The sequence below is a fragment of the Gorilla gorilla genome, chromosome 8 (genome assembly GCF_029281585.2).
Source record: "Gorilla gorilla gorilla isolate KB3781 chromosome 8, NHGRI_mGorGor1-v2.1_pri, whole genome shotgun sequence".
Lineage (NCBI taxonomy): Eukaryota > Metazoa > Chordata > Mammalia > Primates > Hominidae > Gorilla > Gorilla gorilla.
Genome location: NC_073232.2, coordinates 134,985,338 through 135,007,553, shown reverse-complemented (window position 1 = coordinate 135,007,553; position 22,216 = coordinate 134,985,338). Strand labels below are relative to the sequence as shown.

Sequence of the window (22,216 nt, the reverse complement as noted above, 5' to 3'; positions counted from 1 at the left end):
TACAGATGTGAGCCATGATGCCCGGCCAAAGTCAGTCTTTAATGTATAAGAACCATGAAGTTAAACAAAGATCTGAGGGCATCCTTGTCTTGTTAAGCAGAAATAAAACTGGGATGTCATTCTTTGTGGAGATGTGTGACTTGCCTGGCTGGGTGGGGACTGTCCATTCCTGGGGACAGTCACACCCTCTGCCCTTCAGGTCCCACCTGCCCGCGGCCCCTCCTCCTCAAGGCCAAGGGGAATGTCTGGCTGTGACTCACCTTCTTGCTGGGTCACAGGTGTACCTTGGACAGTGCTTCTCTCAGAGCGTGGGTTCCACAGCCTTCCTCTGGATCCTCCCACATTTTTCCTGTAGCAAACTGAGATGCATCAGACACGTTAGAACCCAGCAGGGATCCTGAGTGTGGCCTAAGACAGTGGCCTCACGGGCCCCACCCCAAACCCACTGGCTCACAGCTGCAGCAGAGGGGGCCTGGGAATCTGAATGGTCGACAGTCCACGGGATTCTGTTGTGCAGCTGAGCTTGGAAACCCATGTCCTGCAATCACTTCTTCTTAAGCTCTTGCCTTGGTGTGCAGTTGGTTTTATGACTCTTCCTTTTAATCAAGTATATGTTTGTACCAGTGATTCCAATTTTATGTCAGCCTGTATACTTTATTACACGTCTTTAGCTGTCTGTACTTAATCACGGCATTTGCTTTAAGTAAGCTACAATTTACACATAAATTCGACCATGCTTTTTAGTTCATTTGATGTGTTCTAATATCGCATGGGTTTGTCCTTTTTCAGGCATTTTTCCCGTTTTGTGTTCTTTCCTGTTTTTATTTTTATTATGTATTTTTTTCTTTTGGGGGGTTATTTAAGTAAAATTAATTAATTTTACATTTTTGGATTTGTGCTTTAGAGGTAACTTTGGTGAGAGAGGAGGTATTTGGCTAGTGCACATAAACACAGCATAAACACAACCACTTTTAAAAACTGGTTTCCAACTGTTTCTGGTTAGATACAAGAGCTTTCATCTGACCATTGTCACTGCCACAGGGCCAAGGGAGAGTGAGGGTCTGGGCACAGGGACAGCCGTCAGTGTGGCCTGCTGTGGGGGAGCTGACAAGACAGAGGCTGCTGATGCCACTGGATTGGCAATTAAAGGCCAGTACCATTGTGTCTTAAAAAGAGCAGCTTCAGGCTGGGTGTGATGGCTCACACCTGTAATCCCAGCACTTTGGGAGGCCAAGACAGGCAGATCACGAGGTCAGGAGATCGAGACCATCCTGGCTAGCATGGTGAAACCCCATCTCCACTAAAAATACAAAAAAATTAGCCAGGTGTGGTGGTGGGTGCATGTAGTCCCAGCTACTTGGGAGGCTGAGGCAGGAGAATGACGTGAACCTGGGAGGCAGAACTTACAGTGAGCCGAGATCGCACCACTGCACTCCAGCCTGGGTGACAGAGCAAGACTCAGTCTCAAAAAAAAAAAGAAAAAAAAGAGCAGCTTCAGAAAGGAGTTGAAGTGAAACCAGGGTGACTGGGTTAGGAAGTAAGGGGTGAGAATAAGAAGTCAGGACCAACTCAGCTAGAAGTCTTGGATGTGAAGCAAGCGGAATTTCCATGAGGGGCTTGGCAGGGTGACTGAAACCCAACTCCTGGTCTTTGATGTAGACAGTCAACCTCTTCTCAATCTGGAGTAAGTTGAGATGCAGACACACTGCCCATGTATCCCCCAGGGCTGAAGTCACTCTCCCTCCCAGGCTGCTGCAGTGCACCCTGCGGAATGTCCAGGGTGGCCTCAGGTAGGGAGGTGGTGCCGGGTGCTGGGCAGGTGGTCTGAGGGAGCGTTTGGTCTGTTTTGTAGTGTTCAGGGGAATATTTACAATAAGAGATAAGGAGGCAGGAATTAGGGAAGATTTAAGACTAGGCAAGGAGATAACTGGTAGCTCAGTCAGGAGAGGGCAGCACTGAGGGCAGGGGCTGAGAGCAGGGCTTTGGGATAGGATCAAGGAGGCAGAGTGAATGAAACAGATTGGTAGTATGTGGTGAGTGTGTGTGTGTGTGTGAGACATTGTGAATAAATGTGTGAGAGTGTATGTGAATGAATGTGAGTGGTGAGTGTGAGTGTGAGTGGTGAGTGTGTGTATATGAGAGAATTTGGGTGGTATGAGAGTGTGTGTGAGTGGTGAGTGTAAGTGTGTGTATGTGAATGAATGTGAGTGGTGAGTGTGATGGGTGTGTGTGTGTATGTGAATGAATGTGAGTGGTATGAAAGACAGTGTGTGTGTGTGCACGCAAATAAATGTGAGTGATGTGTGTGAGTGTGAGTGAGTGGTGTGTGTATGTGAATGAATGTGAGTAGTGAGTGTGTGAGTGGTGTGTGTGAATGTGAGTGGTAGGTGTGAGTGTGAGTGAGTGGTGTGTGTGTGAATGAATGTGAGTGGTGGGTGTGAGTGTGAGTGAGTGGTGTGTGTGTGAATGAATGTGAGTGGTGGGTGCGAGTGTGAGTGGTGTGTGTGTATGTGAATGAATGTGAGTGGTGGGTGTGAGTGTGAGTGGTGTGTGTGTATGTGAATGAATGTGAGTGGTGAGTGTGAGTGGTGGGTGTGAATGAATGTGAGTGGTAGGTGTGAGTGTGAGTGGTGTGTATGTGAATGAATGTGAGTGATGGGTGTGTGAGTGTGAGTGGTGTGTGTATGTGAATGAATGTGAGTGGTGAGTGTGAGTGTGAGTGGTGTGTGTATGTGAATGAATGTGAGTGGTGAGTGTGTGAGTGTGAGTGGTGTGTGTATGTGAATGAATGTGAGTGGTGAGTGTGAGTGTGAGTGGTGTGTGTATGTGAATGTGAGTGGTGAGTGTGAGTGGTGTGTATGTGAATGTGAATGGTGAGTGTGAGTGTGAGTGGTGCATGTGTGAATAAATGTGAGTGGTAGGTGTGAGTGTGAGTGGTGTGTGTGTGAATGAATGTGAGTGGTAGGTGTGAGTGTGTGTGAACGGTGTGTATGTGAATGAGAGTGGTGGGTGTGAGTGTGAGTGAGTGGTGTGTGTGTATGTGACTGAATATGAGTGGTGAGTGTGAGTGTGAGTGGTGTGTGTATGTGAATGAATGTGAGTGGTGAGTGTGAGTGTGAGTGGTGGGTGTGTGAGTGAGTGGTGTGTGTGTATGTGAATGAATGTGAGTGGTGGGTGTGAGTGAGAGGTGTATTTGTGTGAGTGTGTGTATGTGAACGAATGTGAGTGGTGGGTGTGAGTGTGCATGTGTACAGAGTGGCTCTCAGGGCTGCAGGCCTTGCAACAGGGCTAGGCGGTGTGCTTTCTGCTGAGCGTTTGGCCAGAGGTGCTTGGGACTACAGGGCAGTTCTGCAGATCCAGCTGTGATCTGACACCTGGAATTTCCAGCTGACCATGGTGCCAGGGCTGGGAGTCCCTGTCTGAGGAGGCAGCGGCAGGGCTGAGAGCCTGGGTGGGGTCTGTGGGGGTGAGAGAAGGAGGGGTTGTGGTCAGTGTGGGGTCCAGGCAGAGCAGTGCACACAGCTGAATGGATTGTAAATTGATCATAATGGGGTTAATAGAGACTTTTTAATGATTTCACTAGGATTGTGTTGATTAGATAAATTCTGTGCCAGGGAACAATTGCATTATCAGAAATAGTCTTTCTCTCTCTGGTGGTCAACAAGTTCCCCCTTTGTCCTCACTTTTCATGTGAATCACCCTAATATCAACTGCACTCCAATAGTCTGCCAGTTCCACAAATCTCTTCTAGTATCAAAGTGACCTGCATGGAACTGCAGTGGTGTCCCTGGGTGGTTGTTTCCAGATGGTCTCACTGGCCCCATTGTCTGTAAGACTCTTGTGCAATCAGCACCAGGAGCCTAGAAAAGCCTATTAGGTCATATCGTATCACTAATCCATGAGTTCCTGGAAGCTCAAGAGCACCCCCTCCATAAACTCTGGGGCAACGTCCACATCTTGGGGAAGAGGTGCAGTGACAGTACAGGTGGGCACAAAAGGGTTGGAAAAGGGGCAAAGATGAAGGAGGCACCAGGAAGCTGGCAAGAAAATGGCCCCATTGATAACTGAGACTTGCCAATGGTGTCTGTAAGATTACCTGAGCCTCTCAAATATCCCTAGATTTGCAGCCACTCGGGGGGAAAAGCCTCATAATCCTGTTGTTGTTATTTTGAAAAGGATCTCACAAGTGGAGATCAGCTAAGGGATGTTCTCGCTCATTGTGTTTTGTTCATTTTTTCAAACTAGTGATGGAGCGTTCTCTACTCTGCCAACCACAGTGCTAAGTAATGGGCCCAGAGCAGAGCAGCATGTGCCCTCAGCCTGGGAAATGCTCTGGTATTTGGTGGTAAGCTTGCAAATTTCAAAGGAAGCAAAATAAGGCAGGGAAGAGGAGAGCTGAATATTGTTGTAACTGGATTATCAAAGTGCCCAGTGTAATAGCAGTCCTCATTTGGACCCTTTTTCCATTGGGAATTGGTTTTTCACTGTGATGTGAGGGAGAAGGGATTCGGGACAGCTGGGACCAGAATGAGGCTGATGTTTGCTTCAAGGGACCTTTTCTCTGCTGTTCCCAATAGATTAGTAGTTATCAGGGTGTGGCCTTAAGAGAAACACTGAATTTGGGGGTGGTTTTCTTTCCGGCTCCCAGAAATCATTAAACTCATTGCAGATTGAGAATTGTCTACTTTGGGTCCTTCTGTCTGTCTAAAATCCTTTGGGAACTTGATTCCAAAGAAATTAAATCATAGACTGATTCCACTTCCCAAGAGTAGCAATACATTTCAAGTAAGGGAAAGAGCCTGGGAGAGCGGGGCAGAGATGACCGAGGTTCATTCTGAATTGGTCCAGGGTCACTTTCTGCCATGGCCTACAATTACATCCCCAAAGCTGACACTTTGTCACTCTGAGCACCATCAAACTAGAATCATCTTTGCCACAAGTGGCACAAATATGATGAATGTGAATTTTGAATTCTATCAGAAATTTCCAAATTTTTGCTATGCTTCAGAAAACGATCAATTTCCATACATGTTTGGTATAGCCCACACATCCCCAAGTACTAACCTGCATAGTGTTGATCTACTGGAAGACAAGAACTTCTTTCCTGCTATATGTTTTTAAAATATTGAATCCATTACTCAAAACCTGTTACTGAAACGTCAAAAGGGGAAAATATCTTGGTTTCCCGAGGAATTGATGTATCATGGTAAAATGTCATATTCTGAATCTGATAATCTGTATTTTCATCTCTTCTCAGTTTAAAATATCTATAGTTTATAATTTACAGTGTCTATAATAACAGTTAACATTGACTGAACATTTTCTATGCCTGAAGCAGTCTTCCAAGTATTTTACAAACATTTCATTAAATCCCCCAAACAATCCTGTGAATTATATTCTTTTTACTTGAGAGAAATAGCAGCACAGAGAGATTTAAAAACTTGTCCAAGTTCACTGGGCCAAAAAGTGCCCAGTTAGCACTTGAATGATCCAGATTTTCTGCCCTAAACCCCATATTCCCAAGCCGAAACTTCATTGGACAAATGGATAAGAAACAAGGCTTAGAAACTCAAAAGATTAAAAAAATTATTGAAATCCTTCCTAACAACCTAGTATGTTTTAATAAATGTTTAAATATTGGATATAAACATACTCAGACAATTACGTGCAGAACAAAAAAAAAAGAGTTTGAGCATATTACAAACTTTAAAGTCAATTGCTATTGTGTGGTGGGTGAGTTATGTTTTTCCTTTATAGTTAATAAGAATTATATTCAAACTACTTGCTGGTCAAAGGTATTTCCAAATTTTCATTTGTTAGTACAAGTAAGACAGTAATGTTTTCCCCCAAAGCCACAAAATAATGATAAAAATATTGAAGTTATGTAGATATTTTAAATTAGTTTAGTTCCAAGTTAAATTTAAAATTTCCTTAAGAGGACTAGATGTAGAATACACATTAAAAGCAATAATATCAAATCAATCTATCTATTTTTATAGAAAGGTACAGTTTTTCAGATTAGAAGGCATCATGAATCAAGTCCAGATAATTTTATGTCATGTCAAGTATTTCAAGCTAAGATTTTTTAATAGTAGGTTTTATACCTCCATTCAGCAACAATAAAAAAATCATGACTGTAATTCAATACTCCTAGTGCTAAATATCAATACATAAGCCAAAGAACATTTTAAGAACCCTTATTGGATTATACCATAGCCAAGTATTCTTTCTTTGTCTATTTCTATCCAGAATCTCACAATAGAGGTATGATTTTAAAGAGCAATAAATTGGCTAATGCTTGGCTCACAGAAAACACATCTTACAGAAAATATTCAATCAAACTTTCCTAAAATTAGTTATGATTATGCATTCAGCTATCATCACAGCAATATCTCATCAGTGGCTGGATTACATTAAGCAGAGTAAAAGCTCTATCTGCATTTAATTTTAAGCTGTTGTGCTGGTGGCCTATGTGCAAATAACCATACTTTGCCTTTCAAGCTTGTGACAAGGCATGAGAAAAATGAACCTGTGCATCAGCTGTAGTACCTGCTTCAGGTAGAATAACGGCATGGAAGAACAGCAGCCAAAGTGGGAGGGCTTGGCAGCCCATGTTGGGAGAGCTTCTAGCTACAGCAAAACCTGGAGTTTCAGCTTTATATACTCTCCAAGTTCCCCTGCTGGAGGTGGGTCAGTGCAGCTTACGCTCTTCTCAGGCTTGGATTGGCAGGCACTCAGACCAGCAGACTCATTTGCTTTGGCATATTGTGTGTATTTGATATGGGAGAAAGGGTGATTCTACCTGTGAGAGGCATTCCATGGAATAGTTGGAAGTTAAAATCATAGAGAAGAAAAGTCAAACCATGTGCTAGTACCTGGCTAAGCAGCTGGGGCCCTCCTGACCCTTCTCTCCTGGGGAAAGAGGTCACCAGGAGCCCTGGATCTCACGGAGGGCATCACTTCTTTTTGCATGTGGCTGTTCCCAGTAGACGCTGCTGAAATTCTACTCGTCTTTCAATGCCCACACACTGCCCCTCCTCCTTTCTTGAAGTCTTCCTCTTATTTCCCAACTGCATGTGTTTGCACCCTTCTCTAATTCTACGACGTCCACTTGGCACGGCTTTTATATTCTGCCTTGATTGTAATTAATACCTTAATACATTCTTAATCACTCTTAATAAATTCTGCCTTGATCGTCATTACTAGTGTTTTAGTCTGATTCCTTCCATTATCTTGTAAACTTTGAGGGCAAAACTTCTCTTTATATTGCTTATAGCCTCACTTATAATATTGCTTACTTACGGCAGGCTTAGCGTGATGCCTTTCTACTTAAATCTTTGTTGAATTGAACTTTGCAGTACACAGGGATATCTGACATTCTACAAATTATTACTTCCCTAACACATATTTTTCTCTTGACTTAGATTATTGTTTTATATAAAAAACTATCCCATAATCTCAAATAATTCTTAGTCTTCTAATAGAGGAACCCACCTTCTCTAGCATATGTCTAACTCCATATTCCTGTGAATGAAACGAAAATACAAGGTTTTTTAGACCGAGTGGGTTCCGGGTTGTGAGGAGGAGTTGCAAAAAAATATTTTTCCAATCTGAATACTCTAATTTTGTTTATCAGGATCACTTGGCAATTTGGGTAAATCCAATGTGTTGGTCACTACATCCAGCAGGAATGGCTTCCAGGCTTCTCCTGTGTGTGGAATATCAAAGATTGGAAAGGTCCACACTTGGTCACGATGGCAAAAACAGGGTCATGGGTGAAGTAGAAGAGGGGTGAGAGTTGGGGCTTGGGTTTGAAGGGCCTGCATCTTGTTCTCTCCATTGTGATTTGGGGCAATCCACTAAGCTTCACTGAGCCTTAGTTTCCTCATCTAAAAAGTGAGATAATACTATCTGCTCTGCTTACTTTAGCGGGTTGCTGGGAAAATAAAATTAGGCATATATAGGAGATTTATACATTATACGACCAAGAGGACTTCTCAATAGATATCTTTATAACAGAGATTTTGAGCTTTTCTGACAGTCCCAATATTAAGTTGTAAAGTAAATTCAGCCAAATTTAGCCAAGGTAGGGGAAAAAAGGCATAGAAGGAGAGAGGGTATGACACAGACAAAAATAACTGTAGCTGATACATCTCACAGACCAAAAGTGAATATTTTCCCATAACTTAACCTTTCCTTGGAAATCCCCTTCAGCTAGAGGCACACTATAGAATGACAAGTCAAAATGAGTCCCAACCATTTCAGGTTTATTCTTGGTAAATCCACACGTTCCCTTTCCTCCTTGTGCCTAAAAGCATAAAGTACGTTGTGGCCCTTGGCAGAGGAGAATGCTGGTTGCTGTATGTTGGCTTCCTTCACATTGCTGTCCTCTGAGATAGATGCTAGTTTTGTCGCATCCTTAGACATGGTCATCCCTCCACCCTGGTACTTGCTGAGGTGTCAGTGGCTCTCTCTGGTCTCAGGTTGCAGGGTCCTCACTGCTTTGTTCAGCATTATCTACAGCTCTCTTGCTTACACATCTTCCTTCTCTCTCCTCTAACTTCTGCAACCCTTTTGGGGAGATGAGCCACTCCAGGGGCTACCTTTAGCCTTTTGTCTTTGACAAGCCACCCAGCCCTCTCTCCTCTCACCTCCCAGAGGATCGGAGAGGTGTAAATCTCTTTCTTCAGATCCCACATTCCCCCAAATTATCTGAGCATTCTGTTGTCCTCTGGGCATCAGAGACCCACCAGTAACCTCCTGCTTCACTTCTGTCCCCTTGAGACTTCAGAGGACTTCTAATGGGGTGCAGCTTCTTCCACATATTCCCTAGTCTACATCTTTTGACTAAAATGTCAATAACATGACCTTTTTTACCTTCTAGTGCCATTGTTCCTGGAAGTGATGGGGAACAGAGGGAGGTGGGAGAAAGACCATAGACGAATACTCCACAATATTGTCTCATCATACAATGGAGCAGCTGAATCCTCCACTTGGAAACCCCCCTGCTGTGAAATGGACTGAGCTTTGAAGCAGAGCAGAGGCTGATTGCAGTTTCTCCTAGCTGTACTGTTTCAGCTCTCAGCAACTTTGCTCTCTTATGTAGGAATAGACATGTAGCTCACAAGGTTGCTGTAAATAATCAAGAATAAATCCCAGTACTTTGGGAGGCCAAGGCAGGCAGATCACGAGGTCAGGAGATCAAGACCATCCTGGCTAACACAGTGAAACCCCATCTCTACTAAAAATACAAAAAAAAAATTAGCCGGGCATGGTGGCAGGCGCCTGTAGTCCCAGCTACTCGGGAGGCTGAGGCAGGAGAATGGCGTGAACCCGGGAGGCGGAGCTTGCAGTGAGCTGAGATTGTGCCACTGCACTCGAGCCTGGGGAACTGAGCAAGACTCCATCTCCAAAACAAAAAAAACAAAACAACAAAAAAAAGATGGCTGAAGATCGCCCAGGAGAAAGCCTGGAACATTAATGATAGGTGCTGTTCCTGTTATTGTTAAGAACTATTGTCTCTAACTTCCCGTGGAGTTGATATAAAACTACTGGAGCTATGTGTGCAAGGGATTTGGGGTATTTTTATTATAGTAAGTATTGAGAAGTTGAATTGTATAAATAATAAAGCGACCTGAGTCTTGGACGTTTCAACCACTAATATCAACATTTTGGATAACTTGGATCAGAACAAAAGCTTATTAGAGGTGGCACTGTACCACACTGAATATTCACATACTGTGGTGAGTGGGCAATTGTTTTATTAAGACCCAGTTTCAAATGGGCTTCTGTGAAAGGCAGGCAGCTTTCCCTTCAGAAACTCTAAAGGCACTCAGCTGACATCGGCCTGCAAATACGGTATCTAGGTGCCTGCATGTTCACATGCCACTGCTATTGTGTGCTAGATTGGCCTGGTTTCTCAGAACTTAACCTAGGAAAGCACAGACTTAGAGAAGGGCAGGAAGGACGCACCTTCCAAGCCTTCTGGGAAGGCTCAGCAGTTTCCTGGAAGTGGCTCTAGGATGGCAACGGTGAGCAGTGAGCAATGATGATGACATGCTGCTATTTATTGCTGGGGTAATGGAGGTAAGGCGGGGGAATCCTACCCACACCTTTCCTCCTTCCTTCAGTTCAATAAATACCTACTGAGCAACTGCTATATGCCAGACCCCATTCTAGGCATGAGGATGTATCAGTGAACAAGACAGAACACGTCCCCTGTCCCTGGAAGCAATGTGTTCTAGTTGGCCAAGACGGAGAATACAAACCAGGCAAATATACAGCATCTTTGCGCTTGGAGAATGATCGAACAGGAAAGTGGGGAGAGAACATGGGGAGGGGAGAGAGCTCCTGGAAGCTGGATAATCCAGGCAGCCTCCTTGAGAAGGTAACATTTGAGCAGAGATATTTGGACAAGGTGGCTGAGAGAACCTTCTCAACATGAGAGATAAGCAGTGGAGTAGATGCCGCCTGGACCACCCTGGTGCCTGTGTTCTAAATGCCCTCCTGGGGCCAGGTCAGGCCGGGGGCTAAGATGCAGCTGAACCAGCTTGGGATCGCAAACCAAAGAATGGCATAGAGCAAGGAGACATGAAATCACAGTGGGTGTCCAGGGGCCTGGAAATTCAGGATCTACTATTCTTTGTAATACTGACAATGAACTGTCCATTTTAATGAAATGTCAAAAGACTTGCAATTTTCTCCTTTTCAATATTGCATTAGCCCAGGGAGAATATAAATTTTAGCTTTAGTAAGTTGTCGAAAATACTAACATAACATAACATAACATAACATAACATAACATAGCATAGAACACTATCATCATAATAAGAAAATCTGAGTCCTAGTCTACTAGTCTGCTATTTGTTGCTTGTATGACCTTGGGCAAGTGCCTTACTCTCCCTCAGGTGCAACTTTTGTAGAATAGTGATGATAATAGTGTAGCTGCCTGAGGCAGAAGGAGGGCCACATAAATAACCCTTGGGATCCTCTCCAGTACTAAACTGGGCCTTACCTTTTTTACCAACACAATATAACGTTGCAAAGGAACACAGTTTAAAAAAATCAGGATTGAATTCCATCAAAAGCTGATCATCTATTTTGTAACTTTTATTCATTAACATGATGAAAGTAATATTCACTAAAGAAAATTATAAAGTACATGAAAATCTGCAGAAGGAAATAAAACCAATACCCCTATGTTACACACTGTTAGTATATTTCCTTTAAAGCTTTCAAACAAAATGTATATATGCCTTTTGTTGTTGCTGCTGTTAGTTCATCACTAATTTTGGACTTGCACCTTATGGTGGTATGGTTCTGTGCACTGTGTTTTTCAAACTTCTCATTACGTAATGAGACATTTCCAGTTTAAATGTTTTTTAAAACATAATTATGATTCTGGACAGATGCATAATATTTCACTGATAGAATGCTGCATAATTCATTCCACTCTGCTTCTATTGTCGGCTACTGGCATTGTTTCCAGCATTTGAATGAATTAGATGCATTTTAAAGAAACAGATTGTTGAAGATCAGCAAATTGTTTCCAAGTAGCCTCTGCTGCATTCTTAGGCTTGCACTGGTCCCCGCACAGCTGACTCCACATCCATTTCACTTCGGCTTCTCCCTGGAGCCTCTCGATTCTTCTCCTGTCTTTGCTGGAGCCTGTGTCTCTAAGGAGCAGGTTGCTTTTAGTACTGATGGGGTGCAGGAGATGCATCAGTGGAGAAGTTGCTTCTGAAAAGTGATAAGAATTAACAGGAAACTCCTACTTTCTGGCTGTTTACCATGCATAGAAACAATAGATTCTTTCACTGGAATAAAATGCAGTCAGGTTGTATTATGTGGACATTTAAAGAAATTGAGACTCCTTGTTTTTTATGAGTGTTCAAAAGAAAACATTCATTTCGTCGGTTCCCATTTCAGCCCAAAGCCCCATTTATTCTGCTAGGTTTGTGCCCAACTTGCAAAACTTCGCTGGTCATTCAGGAAGTTAGATCCAGGTAGAAGGAAGAGGTTATGGATGAAATCCTGCAGGGATTGGTCCGCCTCTTGGTTCCCGGGTCTCAGGTTGTCTGATGAGGACTGTCTGCTCAGGGGCTAACCTGGAACTGCTGACAGTTACTGAGTGCTCCCTGCGGCTCCCAACTGTGCTTGGTGTTTTACACACACATCACTCAGCCCTCCCCAACCTCTAGGAGGAGGACATGGTGCGTTGCCCACGTGTTGCCGATGTGGAGATTGTAAAGCTGACTTGGTAGGGTGCCGGTTTGTCATTGCCTCCTTGATGTCTAGGTCAGTGGGATTCAATTAAGATTTGTTTTTTAAAACGAACTTGTAGAAGTTCACACAGCTTGCTAGAGGTGCAGGCCAGATTTTAACCCAGGGATCCTGACTCCTGCCGGTAGAAGGCAAACAAATTGTTTGGCTGCATCAGCGCTAGCTTCAGCCTACGGTTGGAAAAAATACCCACCCTGCAAGATGGTGGTCAGGGGTAAGATGTTTGTGCATGGAGAATACATATTTTACCTGAGATAACTGGGACTGAGTTTATTATACCATTATTTATATTTATGTCACCTTCCAGAAAAAGAATCAAAAGCTTTAATAAAAGTGCAAACAATCTAAAAAGATATATTTTTTAAAGCCACTAGGTGAGGAAATGGGGGAAACAAAAATAAAAGCAGGAGAAATAAATGGAAGCCAAGTAAATAAAAGCAGGAGAAATAAATGGAAGTCAAATATAGAAGTGAGAAGCAGGAAAACTGATTAAAAGAATAAACTACATTTGAAAGGGGACATTTGCTACAGGAATAAAGTAAATAAGGGTTCTATAACTCCTTACGTTTGCCTAGTATTTATTTACTGCTCTGAGTGTTTCACATTCATTATTTCAATTTTCTAAATAGTTCTGTAGGTAAGCAGAACGTATAGTCTTACCTTCATTTTATAGATGTGAAAATGGAGACAGGGAGAAGCTGACTAAGCCCAAGGTCAGCTGGTGAGAGAGTGAAGCTGTGGAATAAGAACTCAGGTTGGCTGGTTCTCATGCTCTCCATCTCTGTTTTTTTTTTTTTTTTTTTTTTTTTTTTAGTTTGTGTTTTTTCAGAAAGACACAGGAGACACAGTATCTCTTGAGGATAAAAAGCCAGTGAGTATTCTTTCTTTCTAAGGTAGATTGTAACTTTATTATAATTTCTGGTATTAGTTTTAACTTTAGGTGTGTAACACTAGGTAAGAGATTATTGTTGTATCTATGATGGTCATTGTTACATAGCTCCACCAAGCCAGCCACTTACCTTTTCCCCTTGTACAAAATGTGGCCCGCCTGGCCTGTGAAGCAGATGCCAGCTGTCTTTCCTAGACCAACTGTATAAAGGGATGGCACTGGATCTGTTTTTTTTAAATAATGTGATAAACATTTTAATCCTCAAGTGACAAAAAGATAATCTTGATATAAGTATACTTCTGTCACATAAACCAGCCAACAGCTAATATTATAAAATGTGGTCCTGCTAGAAATTTTAAACTTTTATTACTTGATAAGTCATCAAAATCAAATAGATTTATCTCCTTGCTAGAATAGAGGTGGCATTTCTATGACAAAGGCACAGCAAAGGCAAGCCAGCCTAGAAACTACTTTAACTGGTTCTTGTGAACAATTTTTTCTAAGTAAATAGTGATCTCAGACGACAATTCTGATAAAACTCACAACTCTAGTCCTATTCCTACATGACAAAGCCATTCACAAGATGTAAATTATAGTGCCAATAAATATACAGAATTGGCGGCATCCTATAGACTGAGTTCAAAGTACATGATTATAATTCAAAGTGGAATAAATTGGTTTGCTTTTTTAAAACTTATTTTTTTAAGAAAATCTTTTTTAAACAAGAAAAATTGAATGCACAAGATTTTAAGCCATGGAAAGTTATATTTTAGTCTGTAATATTCAAGATTTTCCCCAAAGATTCACACAAACTGATTCATTATGACTTGCAGTCTGCTGGGTATGAACAGATGTTTGTTCTTTTTCTTATTCCTCCTGTTTTTCTGAGCTGCACTTTCTGCTTTGCCATCACCAGCATCTTGAGCTTCTGTATCACAGTTATCTTTGTAATCTTCTCTTATGAAGTAGCTATTGATTATGGCACTATACAGTCATCGAGAAAGTGCCCCTATGTGTAATCTGCAGCAAAGACAGTTTTGAAGGCATTGAAGTCTCCACTCGCAAGAATAACTTTAAAAAGAATCAACAGAAGCTGGTTTGTTCACTCTTCAAATATTTCCCTGCCCCGTGCATTTTTACGCTTCTTTTCATAGTAGCATTCTTTTCTTTTCTCCTGGGTAGGCTCACATACCACTCAGCCTGGCACGTCTGCTCCACTGGAGAAAAGGAGACCAGAATTGTCTGAGGACTATCTTATTGCGTATGTCAACATCTCATTTGTGAAATATTCAGTTCAAACAGAAAGTCCACTGTAAAACTCGCAGGCTCACCAACATCTGAAACTTCACTCTGGAATATTTCAGGAGCTCTAGAACATGCTTCAGAACTGTATTTAGGAGCCAGTTAACATTTTTCAACACAGTTCACCAAAAATGAGGAACTCTCTAGGCAGTGGTTCTCTACCTTGGCTGCACAATGGAATCCCCTGGGGACCGTTGCAAAATACTGATATCTGGGTCCCATACCCAGAGCTTCTGATGTAATTAATGTAGGATATTGCATGAGTATCAGGAGTTATAAAAAGCCTTCTCCATAACCACCTCCCCAGGTGAATCCAACATCAACCAAGGTTGAATCTCAGTAAAGGTTGAGAACCATTGCTTCTGGATCATCTTTTCTTTCACACTTCTCCCCTCTCCAAGTTTTGCCTTCTTTTCATTCCTTCAGGCAAGTCCCTCTGCAAATACCTGGTTTCTTTTCACTTCATCTTCTTTAGGGTCTTCTGCTACAATGAAGACTTTCTATCTCTTATCTAACAGAGGTTGATAGAGACCAGCATACATTTTTTTCAAGATTAATAATTTCCTTATAGAATGTTAATTTTCTTTGGGCAGATTCTGCTGGAAAGATTGTGATGATGTATTAGTTTGCTAGGGCTGCTGTAACAAAGTACTATAAAGTGTGAGGCTTAAACAACAGAAATTTATTGTTTCACAGTTCTGCAGGCTAGAAGTCTGAAAAAGTTGTGGCAAGGTTGATTTCTTCTGAGGACGGTGAGAAAGAATCTGTTCCGTGCCTCTCCCCTAGATTCTGGTGGTTTTCTGGTGTTCCTTGACATGTAGAAGCACCACCCCAATCTCTGCCTTCATCCTTACTTGGCATTCTCCCTCTGTGCATGCCTGCCTCCAAATTTCTCCATTTTTATAAACACACTAGTCACATTGAATTAATACCCACCCCAAAGACCTTTTAACTTGATTACCTCTGTAAGGATACTAATTCTAAATAAGATCACATCCTGAGGGTTATGATTTCAACATATGAATTTTGGGGGAGACAATTCAATTCATAACATATAGCATTAACTGAATGCTCAGTCACCACAGGTAGGCTGAAATCTTTATTGACAAAGTCAGCAGGTGTAGTTGCAAAAGTCCTCAGTTACAAAGTGAAAGCCATCAAAATGGAGAGCTCCAAGTCACACTCTGCTCCCTCATTGCCATGTCCTGTCTCTTCATCCCTAATCCCACCGTGGCCTCCCCATGTCCCTCTCCTGAGGTGTGTTTGGCCTCTGCAGGATCATCAAAGCACTAAGCTACTTCAATATCGACACACAGTACTTTGATGTCTCTATTCTCAACACTTCCCCCCTCCATTCTCCTTATCCTTTATGCCCCACAGCTAGTTGGATTCCTTGGTCAAATGTTTCCACTTCCTTGTTGCAAGAATGCCTAACACCTCAATTGCCCAACCACAGTGACTACAGTTGGGATGTAGTGACAGCAAGGACAGAAAAGATGAGAGTGGCTGCTGCTGAGGTGATACAACTGACAGAGGTGGCAGGGCTAAGGTAAGAGTGCTGGTGGAGGCTGCCTCAGGGGGACCACGGTGGGTGATACTGGCTAATGTGGCTGTAGCTAGAAGAACCAGCAACCTTGCCTGGGACTGAAAGGGTGAGAAGCACAAGCACAGGACAGATGGTCAACTCAGTAGCTGCTGTCAGGCTCCAGAGATTGCTTGTTGTTTTGAACACTACTATTAAAAATGTTAACAATAGACTGCCCGTTTAAAGAATCAATGGACTCCTGAACAAAAAAGAGGCAAAGCACTGCCTGAAGTAAGCAAGAGCCCAGTCAGCCATTTGGAGATTCTTAACACTGAACATTAGGGCTCTTCCCAGGACTCTGTTTCAAGGCACACAGTTGGAAGATCATGACAATGTACTCTTCTTGATGTTAGATTGCAAATAAGATATACGGTGACTCCTTCCTCTTACCCACCAAAGTTCCAGTACCTGTAGGAGATTCTTTGCCAACAAGGTGTTAAGATAAGATGGCTTCCTGTTTGCACGTGGTAATTCATACGATCTTTTTATGCATGCTCAGTTAGGTTCAGTTTTCTTGAAAAAACACAAATCCTCCCCAGGGTGAGCCCAGAGAGGAGTGAGGGGTGTACAGGGAAAGTTCAAAGTTATTTGCATCATCCTCTCATGATACAGAGAAAACTTTATGTCCTTAATAACAACTCTTAAACTCCACCTCAATTGGTAGAAAAGGCCAGGGTCTCACACAGGAATTGGCAAATTCTGGGAAAGCAAGCAGGGTTGCTTCCAGACAGAGGACACATCACACATTTCCAGGCAGGGAGAGATAATCAGGGGGGAACACTTTGTATTTTGTGAAACATATAGGAGGCTTTGCTGCAAGATTATGGTGACACTTGGCAAAGTTTCCTGAAAAAGGAAGGGTGAGTCAGGATTGACACCTGTCAGTAGGGCTGCTATTTGACCAGTACAGATTGCTATGGATGTACCACTATAGAAAGATTGTAAATCTTTCTAACTGATGGGTAATGACTCCCCGAGTGTCCCCTATAACCACTTGGAGCCCCAGCCCCTTCCCTGATCCAGAACCTAACATCAAGCATGAACACAGCATTAAATCCAGTCAGTGGCCCACACTGTGCCCTGTGCCAGGCTCCAGTATTTCTAACCTCACCCTGCTTATCAAAGCAGATTACTGAAGCTGTTAATCGGGTTTGTTTTGGAAGCAGTTGCCTTCCAAGAACCTTTATTACTATTGTTTAAATATGTGTATATTTAAATGGGTTATGGCAGGTACAGCTGATAGACTGGTGCCTGCTTACAGTAAATGTTCAAAGAATATTAGTTGGTGTTATTGTTAATTTTGATGGCATTCCTTGTTTCAGACCAAACATGTCATTTAAAGGTGGTAACAGTGGGAACTGCTACACCCTTGATGCTCAATATTTTTCTTTGTGAATTTCACCAGCCCCATATTCCATCTCAATCTTCTTATCAGACTGATTGGCATCGTTCAGTCACCACACCATTTCCTGGGGAATTTGACCTCAGATTACATTGGGATTGGTGTTTTTTTGTTTTGTTTTGTTTTTTCTAATTTTAAGTAGTATGACCTTGGGAAAATCACTGAAACTTTCCTTCAGTACAATGGCTTCTTTGTCTGCAAAAGTCTGCAAACCAGATCTCCCGAGAGAGAATGAGTAGGAGGGGAGCGTAGGAACCCCTGCCTTGGCAGGGCTATTCTATGGGGAGGGACAGTCCTGGCTCCAACCAACGCAGGCTCAGCTGTGATCAGGAAGTGACCTGTCCTTCACACAGGTTACCCAGGTACTGGCAGCTTCTATGGATTCTCCTCTCCAATTTTCTCCAACATCTGACATCTTCTTTTACAGATTCATAGATTGGACCTCCTGGAGGCACAAATGCTATAAATGCAAAATCACCCTTTTTATTCGTAATCCTTCCCTGCAGGATGGGGAGAGAAGGAATTTTTTTTTTCTCTTGAGCAGTCTCTGTCTTTGTAGTTTGATTCTAATACAGTTTCCCCAATCAGTTCTTCCCTGCTGTGTCTTAGCCACCTCTCTCTTTGTCTTGTGTAAATTCCCATAGATGGGGAACAACAGAGCTGGGACTTGAACCCATACCATTCCCTTTACTGGGAGGCTATCATTTTCTTCTCAAAATGAAAAAGGCTGGACTCTTTCTCTTCCTTCTTCCACCACCGTGTCTCATTTGTGGGAATTGCTCTTGGTACAACCCAGGCCTCTGACTGACTTGTTGAGGGTCTAGGTCACATGATCATATTAGCAACATGGGGTTACTACTGCTGGAGTGCCCATCACCTAGTTCAGAGAACTAAAACGATTTGCTTTTCTTATTTGTGCTTAAAGTTAATCACCTCCCCTTCTCCTCACTTTTCTTTAAGCTAGCTTGTGCCTGTGGGTTTGGTCTGTAAAACACATCATCTTTTATTTTCACTTTCTGGAATACTATATCTTAATTAGACATTAGACAGAAATAGGTATAGGTCTTAAGAATGAGAAGAAAGCTTTATTCTGAAGCACTGTGTGTCAAGTCTTGGCAGAATAGAGAACAAGGTCTCTATGCCAAGGGCAAGTTACCTGGGTCGCCCTCTCACTGGCTTCTAGCTTCCCATGCTCCATCTGGATTTGGTAAACAGGTTCCATATCACTTTCCAATATTATGTTTTAAGTTTTATTCAAAAATCAAGCATTTGAAAGTCTACTTGGAGTTGTAGAAACTCTTTCTAAAGTATTTGCGGAATCAGAGCAACTGAAATTGTAGAATGGACAGCCTTCTCAATCTTTGTCAATGGCAAAATGTCTGTAATTTAAGGTGCAGTAACTGCACATGAGAACCTAAACAAAAACTTGTACCAAAATACTTTAAGTCTAGCTAAAATCTGACAGAATCAGGTAAAGTCACTGTTTATTTTTCCCATGCACTTAAAAGAAAAAAACATGTATTTCTTTAATTGGCCTAAAACTAAGATTCTTAAAACTGTAAATGACCTTTTCAATATCTGAGAAGAAATTTGCTAAATTTTACAAACCGAAAACATTTGTATAAATTATGAAAGTTTATAGAACACCTCCTATGTATATTTCTTGGCATAAGATGAGCAAACATCCTTTACTGCTTCCTTGTTTAAAAAAAAATAGTTGAAGAATATTTTCCCCTAATAATTGCCGCTCATGTTTTAGTATGGATAAGTATATATTCTTCAATAATCCTGTAAAAAATAAATGATAACTACAAACTTCCTTAAGAAGAGGAATGTCTTGGTAACTTTTTGATGACTTTTACATCGAAAGAAGGTTTATTTTTTTTTTTCATGCTTAATCATCATACTAGTTGCTTATGCTTAGGCTATCCTAAAGCCATAATCTATATTTACAGGTGTAGTTGTTTTTCAATCCATATTTCAAGAACCTTTATGACTATTGTTTTAAATATATGTATATTTAAATGAGTTACCAAGCTGGTACACTGCTGCCTGCTTGCAGGCAGAAAGGAACATTCCAAATATGGAGAGGCTCCCATCCCCCTTGTCCCCTGCCCTGTCTTGTTTGGTGGGACCAGCAGAATCACAGTCTGGTTTGCCTGGCACCATCTTCATGCCAGGCTAATACAGGAAGTTGTTATTTAAAGATAAGAGAAACCACAGTTAACACCCTTCCTCCATAATCTAATGGCATCTTGGAACGGCTAAATCATTTGTGCATTGGCCTACGGATACTTAAGAGGATCTCCAGCCTTTTTGTTTAGGGAAGTTGTGAAGACATGAGGAGCAGTGCTGTTTAAAATCATAGTCTCCTCTATGACACCATCGGCTCAGGGCACACCATATCCCAGAAAGTGTCTTCTAGGTCAGTGCTTCTCAAACGCTAAAGTGCATATAAATCTCCTGTGGAAATGCAGAGTCTGATTCTGCAGGTCTGGGCTAGGACCTGCACCTCAAACAAATTCCCAGATGAGCCCAACGCTGCTGTCCCAAGAGAAACAAAGTTGCGACTCTCTGTGTGGGTCACTCAATAAGAGGTGTTCCTCAAATCATGTCCTTGGACCAGTGGCGGCAGCAGCAGCATCACCCAAGATATGCAGACTCTCAGGCCCCACCCAGAACTGCTGAGTCACAATCTGCATCTCAACAAGTTCCCGAGTGAATAGCAGGCGTGGTACAGAGTGCAAGGAAGCTGGCATGGGCAACGCCCTCAGGTGCTGCCTGTGAAGGATCAGAGGAGGCACAGCCTACATCAGAGGGATGAGATGATGCACAGCCTCCACATAGATAGCGTGGGGTACTTTGTCCATTAATCTAAAAATATTCCAAATCAAAAAGTTTATTTTTTAGGAGGAGTACATACTGTGTGATTCAATTTATTAAAAATTATAGAAAATGGAAAGTAATCTATAGTGACAGAAAGCAGATCAGTGGTTGTGGGACAGAGGTGAGGGGAGAGAGCGATTACAAAGGGCATGAAAAAGCTTTGGAGGATGACGGATATATTCATTATCTTATTGTGAGGATGGTTGTTTATATACATAAAGCCCATCAGATTCTATATCTAAATATGTGTAATTTATTTTGTATCAATTATACCTCAATGAAACTATAAAAAGAAATTTAAAATGTTAGAAATATTTATTCTTAGATATAAATAATCTGTCTCTAAAATAAAAATAACCTATTAGACTCATCACTGGCTCCAGAAACCTACGACAAGTCCAGCCCACCAGCTCCCCAGGGAGGACGAATGCCCCCTTGGGGTTAGAATGTTTTAGATAGATGAAAGTTGTCGAAGAGACTAAGCAGATGGTGTCTGCCTTGCCAGAAACAAGGCTATGCTAAGACAAACCTCGTCCAGTTTGTCAGAAGACACAACAGGATTGTCAAGAATAAATTCCACTTGAAAGCAGGAACTCAACAAGAGTTCCTTGGAGAGGGGAGAGACAATGGTGGACTCCACCCTTTCTTGGACCAAAATGTTTGTTTGTGACGATTGGAGTGATGAAATGAATATTCAGAGACTAGTATTTGCCACAATCCAGGACCCTCAAGCTCTTTATTGAGCATTTCCATGAGTGTAACTTCTCACTTCATCTTCCCAACTACCCTCTAAGACAGGTCATATTACTATCCTAGTTGTATATATGAAACAGAGGCTTCCCAGTTTACATGACTCCCTAGAGACAGTAAGCTGTATACACTGCTGGTGGGAATGTAAGCTAGTTCAGCCTTTGTGGAAAGCAGTCTGGAGATTCCTCAAAGAACTGAAAACAAAACTACCATTTGACCTGGCAATCCCGTGATTCAGTATATAGCTATGCCATTCTATGATAAAAACACATGCTTACATATGTCCATCACAGCATTATCCACAATAGCAAAGACGTGGAGTCAACCTAAAAGAATAAACCCATTCTCCTACGTGAATTAATGCAGGAACAGAAAACCAAATATCACATGTTTTCACCTGTAAGTGGGAGCTAAGCATTGGGTACAAACAGACACAAAGAAAGGAACAATAGACACCAGGGCCTACTGGGAGGAGAGTGAGGATTAAAAAACTACTGATTGGATACTATGCTTATTACCTGGGCAATAAAATAATCTGTACACCAAACCCCTGTGACACATAATTTATCCGTATAACAAACCCACACATACCCCCTGAATCTGAAATAAAAGTTGGAAGGAAAAGAATGACATAGGCATTAATGTTAAAAAGAAAAAGAGATAGTAAGCTGGCAAGTAGCGAGAGGCACCCCTCTGCTCACATCCCACCCAGAAATAGGGTTGCCTGATAATAACAGGATACCCAATTAAATTTGAATTTTCAATAAAAATGAAAAATTCTTTGTATAAGTAAATGAGACATATCTGAAATTCAAATTTAACAGATGCCCTGTATTTTTATTTGCTACATTTGTTAACTTCATTCAGAGAGCCGGTTGTTTACATTTACTAGCACACCAGTGACTTCATACCCATGCTGTTGATCATCATACTCTAGTATTCTTTATTAGGATCATGGCATCAAAACCCATCAGAAAAGTCAACTAATACCTCAGGGTTTTATTCTGTGCCCTCAACTGACCACATTTCTAAAGAGAAAATTCAGGCATCTAGAGACATATCTTTTGGAGCTTTTTTTTTTCTTTGAGACAGAGTTTTGCTCTGTTGCCAGGCTGGAGTG

General features: G+C 41.9%; 1 protein-coding gene across 1 annotated transcript in view; it reads right to left on the bottom strand.

Moving 5' to 3' along the window:
• Positions 1-280: 280 nt before the first annotated feature.
• The window catches only part of SPADH (spermadhesin family member), a 53,052-nt gene continuing 31,116 nt past the window's right edge, over positions 281-22,216 (bottom strand). Inside the window, exon 3 of the transcript XR_008668808.2 lies at positions 281-359. The gene's annotated coding sequence lies outside the window, so the exon portion shown is untranslated. The remainder of the gene's footprint in view (positions 360-22,216) is intronic.